This window comes from Mesoplodon bidens (assembly GCF_964165515.1).
Source record: "Mesoplodon bidens genome assembly, contig: HAP1_SCAFFOLD_157, whole genome shotgun sequence".
In the NCBI taxonomy this organism is placed as follows: Eukaryota; Metazoa; Chordata; class Mammalia; order Artiodactyla; family Ziphiidae; genus Mesoplodon; species Mesoplodon bidens.
In genome coordinates, this window is record NW_027671774.1 from 751617 (window position 1) to 772562 (window position 20946).

General features: G+C 41.2%; 1 pseudogene across 1 annotated transcript in view; it reads right to left on the reverse strand.

Annotated features, from left to right (window-relative positions):
- The window catches only part of LOC308611090 (ferritin light chain-like), a 42990-nt pseudogene extending 23145 nt beyond the window's left edge, over positions 1–19845 (reverse strand). The window contains exons 1-2 of the transcript in view: positions 19825–19845; positions 17444–17911 (exon numbers count right to left, since the gene is read on the reverse strand). The product of the transcript in view is annotated as a ferritin light chain-like (transcript). The remainder of the gene's footprint in view (positions 1–17443; positions 17912–19824) is intronic.
- Between the last annotated feature and the right edge of the window lie 1101 nt (positions 19846–20946).

Sequence of the window (20946 nt, forward strand, 5' to 3'; positions counted from 1 at the left end):
GTGAAGTGCAAGACATGGCTATATTGTAAGGTGGTTTTTGTCCTTACGTTTCTGTGTCTTGTGCTAGTTAAGTCAGTAGAGTAGTCAGTAAGAGTACTGGAAGTTATTCCTGTAATGGGATATTATATAGTCAATTACATATGGTGGTGTCTGAAAATCACATAATAGCCTCACTTAAAACATCTCCTTAGCCAGGTTTCAAAAAAGCCTGTGACCAATCCAATATGATCCAACATAGCGGACTATGATAGAAGGAAAATTGGCAAAGAAATAGACGCTGGTCTTACCTGATGGAAGTTAAAATATCTCACTTTTGACAATTTTGCAAAAACCTATAATTACATGAACTAATTTCTAGGGTTCTTCGTAGGACCTAAAAAGGAACCCATAGAGTTGTGGAACAACAATAGAAGCTACTGTGATGAGAAGCCCCGGCACCACAACAAAGAGTAGCCCCCGCTCACCTCAACTAGAGAAAGCCTGCACGCAGCACTGAAGACCCAATGCAGCCAAAATAAAAATAAATAAATAAAAATAAATAAATTTATCTTTTAAAAAGTAATACTCAGGTTTGAGTCATGAGAAATTTGATGAGGAGAAATTAGCTAATGTTTTCAGAACTTTTAAAATATCAAACTCAGTCTCTAAGATTTTAGCATCATATACAACATCGGTTACTTATTAGTGGTTTGGGAAGGCCAATTTAAAATTTTCTCATCTTACTGTATTGAAATTCATGGCCCTAATGTTTTCCACGTTGACTATATGAATGATGAAGAAAAGTCAATCATGTATCTCATTTCCAACTGGACAGAAAACAATATTTTAAAAAGTGTTTGGACTACTGACTTTTGATTTCTTGTAAGGCAAATGGATAGGTAATTTTTATTCCCTGATTAGCAGAAAAATGGTGGAAGAGGGCAGGGTTAAGAATTAAGATTTCAAGAGCATGAGAGGTAGATGGCCAACCAGAGTTCCTAAGGTTCAGTGCCTGTAACCGTTGCCGCCGCTTAAGCCTGCCAAAGCAGTGGTACGGCTGCTGCGCTCGTGTTTGCTACCTCTAGAAACATTCTTGCCAGTAGTGGCGGCAGCGGGACTCAATTACCCCCTTTTTTCACTCTCTCCAGAAGCTCCAGATGGCGTCTTCCGTGGGCAACGTGGCCGACAGCACAGAACCAACGAAATGTATGCTTTCCTTCCAAGGGTTAGCTGAGTTGGCACATCGAGAATATCAGGCAGGAGATTTTGAGACAGCTGAGAGACACTGCATGCAGCTCTGGAGACAAGAGCCAGGCAATACTGGTGTACTTTTATTACTTTCATCTATACACTTCCAGTGTCAAAGGCTGGACAGATCTGCCCACTTTAGTACTCTGGCAATTAAACAGAACCCTCTTCTGGCAGAAGCCTATTCGAATTTGGGGAATGTGTACAAGGAAAGAGGGCAGTTGCAGGAAGCAACTGAGCATTACCGGCATGCATTGCGTCTCAAACCAGATTTCATCGATGGTTATATTAACCTGGCAGCCGCATTGGTAGCAGCAGGCGACATGGAAGGGGCAGTACAAGCTTACGTCTCTGCTCTTCAGTACAATCCTTATTTGTACTGTGTTCGCAGTGACCTGGGGAACCTGCTCAAAGCCCTGGGTGGCTTAGAAGAAGCCAAGGCATGTTATTTGAAAGCAATTGAGACGCAACCGAACTTTGCAGTAGCTTGGAGTAATCTTGGCTGTGTTTTCAATGCACAAGGGGAGATTTGGCTTGCAATTCATCACTTTGAAAAGGCTGTCACCCTTGACCCCAATTTTCTGGATGCTTATATCAATTTAGGAAATGTCTTCAATGAGGCACGGATTTTTGACAGAGCTGTGGCAGCTTACCTTTGTGCCCTAAGCTTGAGTCCAAATCATGCAGTGGTACATGGCAACCTGGCTTGTGTATACTATGAGCAAGGCCTGATGGATCTGGCAATAGACACCTACAGGCGAGCTATTGAATTGCAACCACATTTCCCTGATGCTTACTGCAACCTAGGAAACGCACTCAAAGAGAAGGGCAGTGTTGCTGAAGCAGAAGCTTGTTATCATACAGCTCTCCGGCTGTGTCCCACCCATGCAGACTCTCTGAATAACCTAGCCAATATCAAAGGAGAACAGGGAAACAGTGAAGAGGCAGTTCGCTTGTATCGTAAAGCATTAGAGCTCTGCCCAGACTTTGCTGATGCCCATTCAAATTTAGCAAGTGTATTGAAGCAGCAGGGAAAACTGCACGAAGCTCTGATGCATTATAAGGAGGCTATTCGAATCAGTCCTACCTTTGCTGATGCCTACTGCAATATGGGAAACACCCTACGGGAGATGCAGGATGTTCAGGGAGCCTTGCAGTGTTATACTCGTGCCGTTCAGATCAGCCCTGCATTTGCGGATGCCCACAGCAATCTGGCTTCCATTCACCACGATTCAGGGAATATTCCAGAAGCAATTGCTTCTTATCGCACTGTTCTGAAGCTTCAACCTGACTTTCCTGACGCTTATTGTAATTTGGCTCATTGCCTGCAGGTTGTCTGTGATTGGACAGACTATGATGAGCGAATGAAGAAGTTGGTCAGCATTGTGGCTGACCAGTTGGAGAGGAATAGGTTGCCTTCTGTGCAGCCTCATCATAGTATGCTCTATCCTCTTTCTCATGGCTTCAGGAAGGCTATTGCTGAGAGGCATGGGAACCTCTGCTTGGCTAATATAAGTGTCCTTCATAAACCACCGTATGAACATCCAAAAGACCTGAAGCTCAGTGATGGTCGACTGCGTGTAGGATACGTGAGTTCTGACTTTGGGAATCATCCTACTTCTCATCTTATGCAGTCCATTCCAGGCATGCACAATCCTGATAAATTTGAGATATTCTGTTATGGCCTGAGCCCACATGATGGCACAAACTTCCGAGCGAAGGTGATGGCAGAAGCCAATCATTTCATTGATCTTTCTCAGATTCCATGCAATGGGAAAGCAGCTGATCGCATCCATCAAGATGGTATACACATCCTTGTAAATCTGAATGGTTATACCAGGGGTGCTCGAAATGAACTCTTTGCTCTCAGGCCAGCTCCTATTCAGGCAATGTGGCTGGGGTACCCTGGGACTAGTGGCGCGCTTTTCATGGATTATATCATCACTGATCAGGAAACTTCACCTGCTGAAGTTGCTGAGCAGTATTCTGAGAAACTGGCTTATATGCCCCATACTTTCTTTATTGGTGATCATGCTAATATGTTCCCTCACCTGAAGAAAAAAGCCGTCATCGATTTTAAGTCCAATGGGCACATTTATGACAATCGGATTGTGCTGAATGGCATCGACCTCCAAGCATTTCTTGATAGTCTATCAGATGTGCAAATAGTCAAGATGAAATGTCCTGATGGAGAAGACAACGCAGACAGCAGTAATACAACTCTTAATATGCCTGTCATTCCTATGAATACTGTTGCAGAAGCAGTTATTGAAATGATTAACAGAGGACAAATTCAGGTTACAATTAATGGATTCAGTATTAGCAATGGACTGGCAACTACCCTGATCAACAATAAGGCTGCCACTGGAGAGGAGGTTCCCCGTACCATTATTGTAACCACACGTTCTCAGTACGGGTTACCGGAAGATGCCATTGTGTACTGTAACTTTAATCAGTTATACAAACTTGACCCATCTACTTTGCAGATGTGGGTAAATATTCTGAAGCGTGTTCCCAATAGTGTACTGTGGCTGTTGCGTTTTCCAGCAGCAGGAGAAGCTAATATTCAACAGTACGCACAAAATATGGGCCTTCCCCCGAACCGTATCATTTTTTCCCCTGTTGCTCCTAAAGAGGAACATGTTCGGAGAGGCCAGCTGGCTGATGTCTGCTTGGACACTCCACTCTGTAATGGACACACCACAGGGATGGACGTCCTTTGGGCAGGGACCCCCATGGTGACTCTGCCAGGAGAGACTCTTGCTTCCCGAGTTGCAGCTTCCCAGCTCACTTGTTTAGGCTGTCTTGAGCTGATTGCTAAAAATAGACAAGAATATGAAGAGATAGCTGTGAAACTGGGAACTGATGTAGAATACCTGAAGAAAATTCGTGGCAAAGTCTGGAAGCAGAGAACATCTAGCCCTCTGTTCAACACCAGACAATACACGATGGAACTAGAGCGGCTCTATCTACAGATGTGGGAGCATTATGCAGCTGGCAACAAACCTGCTGACATGATAAAGCCTGTTGAAGTCACTGAGTCAGCCTAAATAATGACTGTGTGCCCAGGAGAATTACCCCTGTAGCTGAGCCTCAACCTTCTGGGGGAAAGGGAACTACTTTTTCAATATCATGTTGCAGATGGGTGACACACAATGATAAGAAATAGCACAGCCAGACTCGCTTCCTGCATGATCATGACAGGGAGAGACACAAGAGATGGGAAACTGCTGTTCCACAAGGGGATTCCATCGAATTTTGCCGCAGCCAGGTGTCTGGAAGGTCTGGAAAGTAAGTCTGGAAGGTCTGATCTCCCTTGGTCTTCCAGGGGATGGATGGTTAGTGTGGAAGGGAGATAGAGATTGCCCAGCCATTTTGTGATTATCATGGCTGGATTGAGTCTTCTGAATTAATTTTTTTCTTTCTATTTTGGGTATTGGAGCTTTTAAAAATGTTTGGTTTCAGGTATTTTTATTCATGTGAAGTGTATATGATTCTCTTGAGATAAGGTGTTAAGCTGAAATATTCCTTGTTTTAGTTTCTGAACTCTACAGATAAATGGGGACTTTGCTGGTGTAGTCTTTTTCTAGGTTTTATAAACCGTTTGAGCCTGTATCAGTCATTTTAGTGTCTGACATAACGTTTGGAACTCTCAGTGCTTTGTTGGTTTGTAGATGATGGCCTCAATTCTTTTTCTGGTCCGTTTCCTTCTTCCCTTCCCCCCACTTTAAAAATTCTCCTGTAACTTGGCTAACAAAAAACCAAGTCTGATTCAAAACCTCCCAGAGTGTTTCTCTTAAACACATCATCTGGTGCCAAATGAAGACTCTTAGGAGTGCTTATTAATTATGAAGGGCACAGTTGTGGTACTGTCACTGATGATAATAATAATGGATTTTTGGCCTAGAGTTTTGTCCTATTTCACCAGTGTTTTACTGTTGACTGCCCCTCTATGCTGCTTCCAAAAGTGATAGTGTGTGATAAGATGTTTACTTTCATTTCTAAAGTTTGTTTTTTTTAGGTGAGTCCTGTTCTTCCTTTTTCTTTCAGCAGAAATGAAATTCCAGGTAAGTATAAGTATTCAAATATTTGATCAGTAATTCACAGTTATCTCCAGTACATTAAATAACTTTCATCAAAAAACATGTTATAGGTAAAAAGTTCTGAAGGATCAGCTATGTATACGATAATTATGTTTCAGGCCTTCTAGGGTATTATATATAATAACTTGTCTTCTGGTCGAGGTCTTGAAGTCTTTACGGAGTCAGCCTCAGTAGTAGCGAACTGCACTGCTACTTGGTTTGGAGTACAAATTAGACTTTAACCCTCCTGGAGGTTGAGTTTTTGGTATTGAAAACCATAGGAATGAAATTATTGTATTTCAACAAAGGATCGAGGGCTTGAGGCTTAAACAAGCCAACATATGTGTGGGAAGCAGTCAGCCTTGAGAGCACCTTCGGACATGCCAGGCATGCCGCTGCTGCTCGAAGGGACTGTCCCTACTTGTTCCCCTCCTTGTTCCATTCCATGGGAGATAAATCACCAGGGCCCAGAAATCAGAAAGAAAGTAAAATGAGACAAGCAAAGCTGTCTCCTCCCTGCACATGCAGGTTATTTTGGATGATTCTGGGTTTATGGGTTTTCTCCCAGGGAAGTTAACCTTGAGCCAAGACAGTCTATAAATAATGTAAACCACCGTCTGGCAACCTTCCCTTTTCTAGTCTATATAATCTGCACCTGTAGCATAATAAAACTTACCTTGCAACCATCAGTTGTCTTGGTCCTTCTGACCCCATTCGTTGGTGCTACTTCAGTTCCTTACCCCGTCCCTTCTGACCCTGGGCGGTGAAATCCTCTTTCTGAGGCTGGTCCATGGCAAGTGGTGCCCGAACAGGGACCTGAAGCATGAAGGCAATTAAAAGGAAAAGAAAGTGCAGGTAAGAGAACCCTTATGCAAAATATGTGTGGCCACGAGTAAAAGTGAAACTAATAGAGGCATAAGGCAACAGTCAGAAGTAAAATAAGATGGGGCAAAAGGGCTCAAAGGAGCGTGAATTATTTGCTCAGGTTTTACTTTCGATGCTTATAGCTCGGGGTAATAAAGTTTCTACCTCACAGTTGACTGAATTTTTGCAGCATATCCATGATGTATCTCCCTGGTTTCCTGATGGCGGCTCTGTGACATAGAAATCTGGCAGAAAGTTGGAGAAGATTTAAAAAATTATTATGAGTCTCGAGGGCCTACTCATACTGCTGTTGTTACATTTAGTTTGTGGAATCTGATAAAAATATGTTTAGGTTCTTCTCATGATAGTGTTGATTTGAATGTAAAGTCAGAAAAACATAAGCCTCTGACAGAAGACAAGACTGTATTATCAGCTACTGTGTCGCCACTTCCTAAACCGAAAGAGCTAATTAATTTAAATATTTCAGATGAAGAGGAACATTTTGACTTAACCGATGAGGCTTTTAAACATAAAAGAGAGAGAGAAAAAAACATAAAAGAGAGAATCATCCTGAGGATGATTTTCTAATGGCTATGACAGATAAGTCAGTGAAAAAGCTGCAAATTAGTAAGGACTGTCTTCCTCAAAAATCTACATCTGTAAAAATGCTCAGTCTCTTGCAACGTGCTGTATAAGCAGCAATAAAACGAGGAGAAGATCCTATTTTCTGTTGTCCTCTCATAGAAAGACCTGATCCTAATAATCCTCAACAGGCTATTAGGGAGCATCAGGCTCTTCCTTTTAAAGTTTTGAAAGATTTAAAATCTGCTTGTGCTCAATATGGGCCCACTGCTCCTTTTACTACTGCTATGGTTGACACTATTGCAGGAGAAGCTCTTTCCCCCGCTGATTGGAAGTCTATCGCACGAGCTTGTTTAAATGGTGGAGATTATTTAATATGGAAGTTTGATTTTTATGAACGGGCTGCTGAAGAAGCAGAAACGAATGCTACCCATGATATTCCAGTGGATTATCATATGCTGATTGGGGAAGGACCATATATTTCTTTACAAGATCAATTAACTTATACCTTTGTTGCTTATCCTCAAATAAATCATTTGGCATTACAAGCCTGGAGGAAATTACCTTCTACACACAAAACTGAGGGTCTTTCAAAAATGAGACAGGGGGGCTTCCTTGGTGGCGCAGTGGTTGAGAGTCCTCCTGCCGATGCAGGGGACACGGGTTCGTGCCCCGGTCTGGGAGGATCCCACATGCCGCGGAGCGGCTGGGCCCGTGAGCCATGGCCGCTGAGCCTGTGCGTCCGGAGCCTGTGCTCTGCAACGGGAGAGGCCACAACAGTGAGAGGCCCGCATACCGCAAAAAAAAAAAAAAAAATGAGACAGGGACCTGATGAACCATATGCTGATTTTGTAGATAGATTGTTACAGGCGGTGGGGAGACTCATTGTGGATGGACTCACTGGTACAATTGTAGTTAAGCAACTTGCTTTTGAAAACGCTAATAATGCAGGTCAGGCTGCGATTCGACCTTGGAGAAAACGGAGAACACTGGAGGATTATATTCGCCTTTGTGCAGACATTGGGCCTGCTTATATACAGGGTGCTGCTATGGCTGCAGCATTAACTAAAGTGGGGTTTAAAAACAATCAAAAGAGAGCAAAGACTAGTTTTCAATGCGGAAAGGCAGGTCATTTTGCTGGAGAATGTGGATCTTTTCATTGTAACCCTGCTCCTTCCTTCCCTACTCAAAAACCTCCAGATGGTCCGAAAATCCCTGGTTTATGCCCTAAATGCAACAGGGGAAAACGTTGGGCACGAGATTGTCGCTCAGTGGCCCACAGGGATGGGACACCACTGTCACGAAACTCCTCCCGGGGCCTTCCCCGGCCCCAACAAATAATAGGGGCAACGTCTGTGTATCCTCCTCAAACTATCAATCAGACATTAACCAAAAACAAAAACATACAATATCTTCGCTCTCCAGAGCAACAGCAGGAAGCACAGGACTGGACCTCAGTACCTCCGCCCGATATGTATTAACTCCTGCAATGGGTCCTCAGGCCCTCTCTATGGGCATCTATGGACCTTTACCCAAGGGTTTGATTGGACTATTATTGGGAAGAAGTAGTGTCGCCATGAAGGGTTTAACTATTATGCCAGGACTCATAGACTCTGACTACGAAGGAGAAATAAAAATCATGGCACAAACTATTAAAAATATAATAACGATTTCTCCTGGTGATAAAATTCCACAATTGCTACTTTTGCCCTTTGTACCTCATGGACAAATTTTACAACATCAAAAGAGAGAAACAAAGGCTTTTGGATCATCTAGTGCTGCCTACTGGATTCAGAAGATAGGGAAAGAACGTCCAGAAATGAAATGAACCATGAATGGAAAGGTTTTTTCAGGTTTGTTAGACACTGGAGCTGATGTCTCTGTTATGACGCAGATGCACTGGCCTAAACACTGGCCCGTTAGTCCTATTATTACAGAACTTAAAGGAATAGGACAGAGTTCTTCTCCTATGCCAAGTAGTCAGTTATTATTATGGCAAGATAGTGAGGGCCATTCAGGATACTTCCAGCCTTATGTTTTGCCTGGGCTGCCTTTAAACCTCTTGGGCCAAGATATATGAAAAGAAATGGGAGTATTACTTTATAGTCCAAATTCTCACGTCTCTAATATGGTGTTGGATCAAGGATTTCTTCCCACAAAAGGGCTGGGAACAAATCAAAAAGGAACTGTCTATCCTATTGATGTGAAAATAAAAAGTGATAGACAAGGTTTGGGTTTTTCTTAGGGGCCTTGGATTCTCCTCCACTCACTGCTGATCCAGTTACTTGGCTGAGTGATGACCCTGTATGGGTGGACCAATGGCCCCTCACAAAGGAGAAATTAGAAGCTGCAGAACAGTTAGTACTGGAACAATTCGGGCATTTAGAAATTTCCAATAGTCCTTGGAATACTCCTATTTTTATTATCAAGAAAAAGTCTGGAAAATAGAGGTTATTACAGGGTCTAAGAGCTGTTAATAAAACTATGCTAATAATGGGAGCTCTTCAACTAGGCCTACCCTCTCCAAAAGCCATACCACACAATTATCATCTTTTAGTTATAGATTTAAAGATTGTTTTTTCACTATTCCTTTGTTTCCTGAAGATAGAAAACATTTTGCTTTTAGCTTGCCTTCCTTAAATTTTAAGGAACCCATGAGGAGATGTCAATGGAAAGTATTGCCTCAGGGCATGGCAAATAGTCCTACATTATGCCAAATATATGTGGCTCAGGCCTTAACTCCTGTGAGAAAAAGGTTTCCAACGTTATATCTCATACATTATATGGATGATATACTTTTAGCCACTGACAATATTTCTTGATTAGAGACTGCTTCTCAATTTTTACAACAATCCTTACAATCATTTGGCTTGGTCATTGCCTCAGAAAAAATTCAAAGACAATCTCCATTTTTCTATTTGGGAAAATATATTGATAACTCTACCATTAGGCCTCAAAAACTGCAAATTCGAGTTGATAATTTAAAAACATGAAATGATTTTCAAAAATTACTTGGAGATATTAATTGGCTAAGGCCTTCCTTAGAACTTCCTACTGCTCAGTTAGAGCCTTTACTTGATATTCTTAAAGGTGACTCAGATCCTTCTACTTCACGCTCTATGACTCCAGAGGATTTCAAGCTTCCCAAATAGTTAATAGAGCTATCAGCTCTGCACAGTTAACTCGAATACATGCTCACCTGCCCATGTCTTTAGTTGCTTGTCCAACACCTCATGTGCCTACTGCCATCTTATGGCAAACTGTTGGAATTATTGAATGGATTCATATGAAAACTCCATCCTCTAAAGTTATTAACCCTTATTATGAACTTATTATTAAGTTAATAATGCAAGGTAGAACTAGATGCTTACAACTTATAGGTCTAGAACCTTCTCAAATTATTATCCCTTATTCAGTTAGTCAACAAAATTGGCTTTTTCAACATAGTAATGAATGGGGTCTTGTTCTTGCAGGATTTTCAGGTACCTTGGAATGCCATTAGCCTGCTGATAAATTGATATCTTTCCTTCTATTATTAGGCAACAGCCTATTCCTCATGTACCTTTGGTTTTTACAGACGGTTCTTCTTCAGGAGTGGCTACTGTAATCATTGACGATGGAACAAAACTCATTAAACAAACTTCCTTGACTTCAGCTCAACGTGTTGAACTGTATGCTGTCATTATGGCTTTTAAACATTTGCCTTCTATATCTTTTCATTTGTTTTCTGATAGTAAATATCTTATTAGCTTATTATTTCTTCTGGAGACTGCGACCAGAGGATATACTAATGACCCTGAATTATCATCGTCTTTTCGTTTGCTTCAACAGCTTATTCGTTCCCATGATGGTCCTGTTGCAGCTCTGCATATCCGTGCTCATTCTAACTTGTCTGGTCCATTGTCTAAAATGAATGGGACTGCAAATGTTTTAACTCGATCTAAACGTGATCTTTATCCTGTGCATTTTCCTCCCAAAAATAAAGTTAAAGTTACTCTTCCTCCTCAATCTCTTTTCCCTAAAGCAGGACATATCCCAATTTACCGTCTTCCTCCTTTCCGTTCGTCATGCTGTCAAGAATGGCTAAGGTATTGCATTCATTATCTTCATACTGTTGATACTCATGGTTCATGTCCTGGACACCCTCATATTATGGTAAGTTATGATCAAACTGCTTCACGAGCAGCACAACAATCGCATGCTTTACACCATCAGTCGGCGGCTACATTACGCAAACAATTTTCCCTTCCTCGTGAAGCCGCCCGACTAATTGTTAAGCAATGCCCACAGTGCTTACCTCACCTTCCTGTTCCACATTATGGTGTTAATCCTCGTGGATTATTACCTAGTCATTTATGGCAAATGGATGTTACTCATATCCCGTCTTTTGGGAAATTACAGTTTGTTCATGTCACTATTGATACTTATTCTGGTTTCCTCTGTGCTACAGCACAGACCCGAGAAGCTACTAAACATGTCATCACTCATTTATTACACTGTTTTGCTTTCATGAACCTTCCCAAAATTATTAAAACAGATAATGGACCCACTCACACTAGTGTTGCTTTTGCAACATTTTGTAATTCATTACAAATTACCAATATTACAGGCATTCCATATAACCCTCAAGGACAAGGTATTATACAACGTGCAAATAGATCTTTAAAGCTAACTATTGAAAAAATAAAAATGGGGGAATTATATAGAACAACACTACATAACCTTATAAATCATGCTCTGTTTATTTTAAATTTTCTCACTGTTGACAGGGGAAAGGTTGGTGGCTGAGCCAAGATTGGCCTTTCAATCTCTGGAGGTCCTTGGGACAGATCCGCTAACCAGCACTTGGCGTGGTCCTGATCCTGTGTTGATTTGGGGACGTAGCCACGTGTGTATATTTCCCAGATCAGCTCCTGGACCTCTCTGGCTTCCTGAGCACTTGCTTAGTCAAGCAAATCGATGGCTCGCCACAGCTCACAACTAGTTCAGAAGATGAAGAAGCTCTGCATCTCTCCCGAAAATTTGACAGTGTTGATTCAGAAAAAGAAGAAGAAGAGGAGACCACTTGCCAGGACGACTCAAAGGAGTGATGTTCCAACTTGGGGACAAATTAAACAATTGGTTTCATGAGCTCAAGAGTTAGTGAAACAACAGAATAATCCTGTTACACCTGTGACTTTATTTTTGGCTATGTTGGCAACCATTTCATGTGTTCCCTCTGTTAATGCAGCAACTTACTTACTGGGCCTATGTACCTGATCCTCCACTATTAAAACCCATATCTTGGTCTGAAGCAGAGTTTCCTGTATTTTACAATGATACTGTTTATGGGCCTCTTATTGGGAATATAAAACAAATCAATATGTCTGTAAATTATACTAACTGGTTTAGTACCTATCCTGTCCATCTTAGCCCATTGAATCTGGAAACTGGATGTGTAAAGCCTATTAGTTATGAGCATACAGATGTTTATGAGGGAACGGATCAATCAATTAGTTTGTCAGGCTCTCCAGGCATCCTTCGTTTTACAGGAACCAACATTACTCTTACATGCCCGGCTACCAGCCGACGAGAGGATCTTAAGGATACCATCATTTGCTATAAAAATGGGCAACCTATTAATATTAGAGGTCGAATCTCATACGCCTCACCACTTAGGGATTCCGCTATTACTATAGCCAAGGTTACAGGTGAAGATTCAGGAAATTATTTGTGTATGAAGCGTTTACTTGGAGGACAAGCGATACTTATGGCTGGACATATGGTTACTATTCTTAAGAGAAAATCAAAAAATCAATTTCCTCCTTTTATGACCATTAACTTTCCTGGATCCAATTTTGAATGTTGCAATGCATCTTGGAATAATAACCAAATATGGTGTAGTATAGATTATACCAAGGGGAAAATTCTTATCTCTTCTATTCCCGTCATAGATAGGTTTATCGCATTTCAAAAGAACTGGGGTATATGGAAACTAGCTCTAACTTATTCCAATACACCTGTTATAACTTGTGTTGCTCCTCCATATACACTTTTGATTGGTTCTATTAACATTGGTAATTCTTCCAAAGGAGGATATAATATTAGCTGTGTTCATTGTATTTTTACAGTTGTATGTTCCCTTCTGCAGGAACACAATCTGTGCTTATACTAAAGCAACCCATATATGTTATGGTGCCTGTACATCTGAGAGAACCTTGGTGTGAAGGTACTGGAGTACAGTCATGGGTGGAACTCTCTAAAGCCTTGCAGAGAAGGAGACGCTTTATTGGGTGGCTAATAGTAAGTTTACTTGCCTTGGCTACTCTGTCTGCTACCGCGGCTACTGCCCGTCTTGCTCTTTCACAGAGTATTAATCATGCTCACTTTGCTAATCAATTATCTCAAAATACCAGTCTTGCTTTATCTTTACAAAGTCACATAGATTTACAGATGAATAACAAGTTAGATGAATTTAAAAATGCAATTTGGAGGATTGGAGATCAGATGGCAGCATTAAAATTGAGGATGCGTTTAGCTTGTCATGAAAAGTATACATGGATTTGTGTTACTCCTTACAAGTACAATGACTGTATTTGGGAATGGGAAAAAGTAAAAATGCATCTGCTGAGTGTTTGGTCAGATAATAATATTAGTCTTGATCTTAAGAAATTAAATGCTGAAATTCAGGATATACAAAATGCACATCTTTTTTTTTTTTTTTTCATTTTTTTTTAAGTTTATTTATTTATTTTTTTAATTAGTTTCTGCTTTATAACAAAGTGAATCAGTCATACATATACATCTGTTCCCACATCCCTTCCCTCATGCATCTCCCTCCCTCCCACCCTCCCCATCCCACCCCTCCAGGCGGTCACAAAGCACCAAGCTGATCTCCCTGCAAAATGCACATCTTGATGATATTTCTCAAGAAGATGTAATTAAAACTTTACTGGACCATTTAAAGTGGTTAAACCCTCAGTCGTGGATTACTGGAGGGTTGTCAGGATTTATTACCCTGGCCATAATTTGCCTATTATTGATAATAATCTTCTCATGTCTGTTTCGTATCCTCATGCAACAATATACTACTCTTGGCACTACACTTCATGGAATTATTTTGCAGCAAAAATTAAAAAATAAAAAAGGGGGAACTGAGGGAAACAGTCAGCCTTGAGATCAGGCTACGGACATGCCAGGCATGCCGCCGCTGCTCGAAGGGACTGTCCCTACTTGTTCCCCTCCTTGTTCCATTCCATGGGAGATAAATCACCAGGGCCCAGAAATCAGAAAGAATGTAAAATGAGACGAGCAAAGCTGTCTCCCCACTGCACATGCAGGTTATTTTGGATGATTCTGGGTTTATGGGTTTTCTCCCAGGGAAGTTAACCTTGAGCCAAGACAGTCTATAAATAATGTAAACCACCATCTGGCCACCTTCCATTTCTAGTCTATATAATCTGCAACCGTAGCATAATAAAACTTGCCTTGCAACCATCAGTTGTCTTGGTCCTTCTGACCCCATTCGTCGGTGCTACTTCAGTTCCTTACCCCGTCCCTTCTGACCCTGGGCGGTGAAATCCTCTTTCTCCGGCTGGTCCGTGGCACATATGAATATATGTTTTTGTCTTGCTGTACTGCACATATGCTGTCTAGTAACAGATATTTTGTCTGCTAGTAGTGTTGTAGATTATGTCTTTCCAAAGCGCTGAGGCAGTGCACCTATTCTGTAGTTGCAGCTGATGCCTGAATGTATCCTAGCTGACAAATTATTGATTAATAAGAACTTGAATTTCTAAAGATTAGTACTGTTAACCAAAATCTGAGCAAGGAGTCTCAAATGTAATTCTTAGCCAGAATTACATGTTAATGAACCATTTAACAGTGTAAATCAAGGAACATCAGTGTAGGGATTTCTTTTCATTTATTTTTTTACCTGTTTGAAATATCAGTTAAAGGTTGGCAGCTTGGTTGCTGACGAACGGTTGTTTGAAGTTCACCAAACTACTTAATGTGGAATAGGATAACAGACTTCCAACGCCCTCAAGGCTGTGACCTTGCAGCCATTTTACACAGCACATCATCATCCTATAGGGATGAACCTTTCCCTGGCCTGAAAAGTAGCCGCTCTGTTGAAGCTTTGCTTATTGGAACAGGCTTTTGTTTCCAGGTTACATGTCTGTGGAAGACTTAATTCTGAATAGAGATATAGATATTACTGGAAACTAATTGTTTTTCTATTATACTCTGCTTTATCAAAAAAGTAAAACATTTAAATTGTGCTACAAAAATTCAGATGTTGTCTTGCAATCTTTAAACAATAAATGAATGATTTGCCCTTAAAAAAAAGAATTAATCAGTTAAGCTGTTGGTCCCACATCAGACAAATCATCCTTACACCTCCTGTCAATATTGTTAACAGAGACTGTTATTTTATGAATCCTTATGATCCCGTGATTCTTTCTTTCACGTTTCAGGGCACAGCAGGGTAGAGAGTGGATTTGTTAAACTGGGTGGGTTTATCCTTCTTTTATGCGTTCATGCAATTTTATGTTCATTTACTTACTATACACATATGGCAATAGAAGCTGCTAAAGCAATCATTGCTATTGTGCAAAACAACAAGGCACAGAAGCAGATGTCTTATTTCCGAGATTTCTCCCCCCAGGATTATTGTGATTAAAGATACTTTCCGGCAATTTCCTGGAGAGGACAAGGGGCTACTCGCTGGAGGTTTTTTAATGACTTGGAGAAAGGCTCAAATATGCCCCCATTATGGTAATCCACCCCAGGGGCAAACCACACAAGAATATTATGAATTTATTTTATTTTTCTATCCTTGCAAAGGTAATACTCAGCTCATTAGAATATGAAAACTATACTGTCAAATTTCAGAATTACATGGATGAAGAAAATCACCAAAGTGGCATCATATCATGTGTGTTATAGTTGTATTGACTCTATTGACTATATTAACTATGTTGTGTTAACAATGTATTGTATAACTATATATTGAAAAGACAAAATGCTGTACCTTATTTCAGAGAAAATAATTATGTTGGCAAACCCCAAATTGTACATTGTAGATGGGTCCTAGGAAAAGAAGATTTAATTCATAGTGGACAAGAGGTTAGCTTCTGTTTTCAGCCATGTGCTATTTCAAGAATTAAACATCATGAATAATACAGGATATAAGAGGAATAGTCTAAAGACGGAAAAGCACATTTTGATTAGGAAAGAGAATTTAAGGCTTAATTCTTTATTTTTTTTAAGGAAAACTGCCTTATTACTATGAGATAAAATTGTTTCCTTCTTTTCTTCCTTGCTTTCTTCTTCTTCTTCTTTTCTTTAACCTCTTTTACTTTGGATATTTGGATATTTGGATATTTGACCTCTAAGCTGAGATGACTGGAAATGCCTCCTCTGGGCACTAAATGCTGACATCTCCTGATAAGAGGGAAGCTGCAAAGTAGAAGAATTGAAGGTCAGTATGTTGATATTGGTCTCAAGCACATTGATGTACATTTGTGTATTGGGGAAGGGGAGTGAAGCTTGAGAGTGGGCCAGTGGGGAGGGGTAAATATTTTGTGATGCTGTCTACCTATGGGCTTATAAAGTTTACAGCTGCCTTAGGAGGACAAGCATTACCATTCACATGAAAAGTAGGGCAGACGTCAGTTGCAATAGCTTCTAGCCATACACATAGGGAAATACATAAATGATACACCTTATTGCATTCACCCATTCACCCTCCCCTGTTCACGCTAATTGGAAATTTCTATCCATTTCAGAGAAGTAACACAACTGTCCATCATTTTCCCTGGCACGAATCTTCCAAGAGGAAGAAAATGGAACACACCTAGCAGCAGAGCTCACGCACTACTAGCCCATGTGTCTTAGATTTAATATCTGATCACTAGCTGGATTGAAGCCAAGAGGTGGTTCACAAAGTTGCTGCATATTAGAATCACCTGGGGAACTCTGAGACCTCCCCGTGCCCAGGCTCCTCCCTAGACCTACTGAATCAAAATCTCTGGGGCTGGGACCCAGACACCAAAGTTTCTCTTAAAAGCTCTTTAGGGGAAGGGATATGGGAATAGATGTATATGTATAACTGATTCAGTTTGTTATAAAGCAGAAACTAATTTAAAAAAATATTTAATACTTAAAAAAAAAAAAAGCTCTTTAGGTAATTCATACGAGCAGCAAAGCTTGAGAACCAGCCCAATAACGGGAACAAACGTATTTCACACAGATAAAGTGGGGCAATTCATATGTTAAAAGAACATGAATATATATATATATATATATATATATATATATATATATATATATATATATATATATATTTCTTTTTTTCTCTTTATTCTGTTTGTGTTTCAACTAGGCTTTTTTTTTCCTTCTACAAAAAGCGTTATTGTTTCCATTTGGTCCAAGGCTTGGGAGAGTGCTCCAGGGCGGTTACAAAGCTGCCTAGTGGCTGCAGAGCTGGGCTTCGGGCAGAAGCTCTGACGCCAGAGGGGCTCCTCAGAGGCCGCTGGACTTCAGAGACTCCTGTTTGTGGTCGAGCGTGAGCCTTTCGAAAAGATACTCGCCCAGCACAGCCTGCGGACCAGCCAGCCTGCGGAGGTTGGTCAGGTGGTTGCCCATCTTCTTGATGAGTTTCAGCTGCTCCTCCAGGAAGCGGCTCTCCACGAAAAGACACTCGCCCAGCACAGCCTGCGGACCAGCCAGCCTGCGGAGGTTGGTCAGGTGGTTGCCCATCTTCTTGATGAGTTTCAGCTGCTCCTCCAGGAAGCGGCTCTCCAGGAAGTCACAGAGGTGAGAGTCTGCGCGGGCAGGACCCAGGGCGCGCAGATCCGATAGTGCCTGGTTCAGGTTCTTCTCCCTAAGAATGGCGGCTTGCACAGTGTCCTGGGTTTTACCCCACTCATCTTGAGAAGGCTTCCGTGCATCCTGGAAGAGGGCGCGGCCGCAGCACTTGTTTTGCATTTTCAAGAGTCGCTGGGCGCCCTCACACTTCTCTTCAGCCAGTTGGCGAAAAATGTGGCCCCCATTGTCCAGAGTCCCACTGTTGCTGTGGAAATAGAAGCTTAGAGAGAGGTAAGTGTCCACAGATGCATGTTGAACAGGCGGTGGATGGCGGCCTCCACCTCGATGGAATAATTCTGACGAACCTGGGAACTCGTGGTTGATCAGTGATAAGGAGCTAAGCTCCAAAAACGGTGTTGGCCTGTCCTGGAGGCTGAGGATAGCTGAGTGGCTGATTCCAAAGGTTGCGACAGGAAGAAATGTTGGAGGGTGGTCGGGGGCTGGAGCAAGGAGCGTCCCTGGGTCTGTTCATTCCAAACACTGTTGAAGCCAAAGACAGATCTGCAGGACTGCCGAGTGCACTGCCTCAAATAGGCTTTGGTATAAATGAACAAGAAGTCCAAACAAGGACAAAACTTACCCTTCCCCCCACCAAAATAGCTGGTGATACTAGAATCTAGATCTGGGAAGGGATTCTTCCATTACTTTAACATTCCAAGCCACTAGAGCAGTGGTTCTCAAAGTATGGTCACCTTGTAACCAAGCAGTACCCTATGGGGCCTTCCTAGGACAGACCCATCCCCCATAGCCTCTGCTGTAGTTCCTCTCTGAAGTCCTCAGATAATAGTATCTCAGACATATTTCTTGAGTTTTCAGATGCTAAAAACCACCACCCAATGGAAGAAATTAACTCTTTGATGATCATGAGCACACAGCCCCCAGACCTTCTGGCACCTAAGGATGGATAATGTTACCTGCCCTGTGGCCTCGACATCAGCCAGTCAGATGATTGTGCACGAGCTGATCACATTCCCTGGGACGTCCCTCCCTCACGTGGCCTTTAAAAATGCTTTGCTGAAATCCTTTGGAGATTTCAGGGTTGTTGGAACACGGGCCACCCCTCTCCTTGCTCGATCCTGCAATAAACCTTCCTCTGCTCCAGACTCCAGCCTTTCGGTTTGTTTGGCCTCACTGTGCTTCAGACACACGAACGTGCATTCGGTAACAACCTGACCAGCTTTACCAGCGTCCCCTGATAATGTGTCAGATATTCAAGTTTTAGGGCCCTGTCCCAGCCCTATGGAATGAGCAACTCTAGTGGGGCTCAGTGATCTCTGTTATAACTGGCCCTCCAGATGATTTTTATTCACCTTAAAGTTTGAAAATATCTGCATTGTCAGCTGCCAAAGCATCCACCAGCAGGTGAAGGGGAGAGACGCCTGGAAAAGATAGGGAGTAGCCAAGGCAAGTAGAGCAGCATTTGCCGTGGTAGTAATGGAGAATGCCTTTTCTCCACTGGTTGGCACAGACTAGTATCTGGGGGCAGTGGCAGGGTTATTTAGGATGCTTTACATTTCAATGTAGAGTGACCTCTGTCCTGGTTTGCCAGGGACTTCCCCTGTGTGAGCACTTAAAATCTCATCCTGGCAAACCCCTTAGCCCTGGATTTGAAAAACTTAGGAAATCACATGAAATTTAGGGGAAACATGATCTAGGTTTTGGGCAAGTCACAAGTGCTAATTAAAGCTAAGCAAGTATGGACAACATCTAGCCTTCTTTACCCCTTTGCAGGAAGGTAAATCTGATTGGGTGAAAGAACTTATTGTTAAGAAATCTTTGTAGAAACATCCCCTTCAGCTTAGTCCGCTGGTTCTCACTTCTGGCTAGACAATGGCATCCTCTGAGGAGATTTAAAATGATTTTATTGGTTTAGGATGACCAACTGTTGGTGTGAGGGTTTTTAAAAAGTGCTTCAGATGATTCTAATGTGCAGCCAAATTTAGGTGCCACTGCTTAAGCTTTTGAACCGCTGCTACATATTTTCACCTCATCTTCCTATGAGAATATCCAACTGTAGTTGGTTTCTTTTTCTTTTTCTTTTTCTTTTTTTTAACTGTCTTATTATAAGATATAACTGTCTTAAATAAGATTGAATGTACAGAAAATCCTGCTAGTCCATCTGGTATAGCTGGATCCTTAGAATAATATCGTTAAGATATATACCATCTAAGTATTGTGATTGGCCTTTTTAAAATTAACATATGCATTGAATTAGTACCATCTGTTTTGAAGCTGTCATGTTGGGTAGCTATACCTCTAATCTGCTGCCATTGCTAAATATCTGGACACCTCTTATTAGGAATTGCTTTTAAACATCTTTCGGGGTTAAAACCAAGATTGCTGTATTATTTGTACTGGGACCACAAAAACCTCACAAAGATCCCCCGCTGTACTTTCTACCCCCATGTCTAACCCTTGGCAACTTCTAATCTGTTCTCCATCTCCACAGTTTTGTTATTTTAAGAATAATATGTAAGTATCATCATGAATTACTTCATCTTCGGAGATTGGCTTTTTAAAATTTTTCCCTCGGCATCATTCCCTTGAAGTTCATTTCAATTTTTGCATATATTAATAATTTGTTCCTTTTTGTTGCTCGGTAGTATTCTATCATAAGATTTTATCACAATTTGTTTCAACATTCATCCATTGAAAGACATTTGGGTAGTGGCCAGTTTGGGGCTGTTATAAATAAAACTGCTATGAACATTTATGTGTAAGTTTCTGTGGGAACTTAATGAAGTTTTTGTTTCTTTTGGATAAATGCTCAAGAGTACAATTACTGTGTTGTAGGGTGAATCTACTTTTAGGATTAAAAGAGACGGTCACGCTGTTTCTCAGAGTGGCTAAACCATTTTATTTTCCCACCAGTGATGTGAGATCCTTTTTCTATGTACTCACCAGCATTTGATGTTGTCACTATACTTTAATTTTCGTTATTCTCTGATATCTCATTATGGTCTGAATTTGCATTTCCCTAATGGCTAATGATGTTGAGCATCTTTTCATGTGCTTCTTTGCCATGTGTATATTCTCTTCCATGAAATGTCTGTTCCTGTCTTCTGCCTATTTTCTAGTTGGGTTTTTTTAAGTTGTTTGGAGAGTTCTTTGTATATTATAGATACAAGTCATTTGTCTCATGTGGGATTTTCCAATATGTTTTCCCACTGTGTAATTTGAGTTTTCATCCACTTAAAATGATCTTCTATGAAGCATTTTTAACTCATTTTGATGAGATCCAATTTATCAATGTTTGCTTTTATTGATCATACTTTCCGTGTCAAGTCTAAGAATTATTCACGTAGTTCTAGATGCCAAAGATTTTCTCCTATTTTTTTTC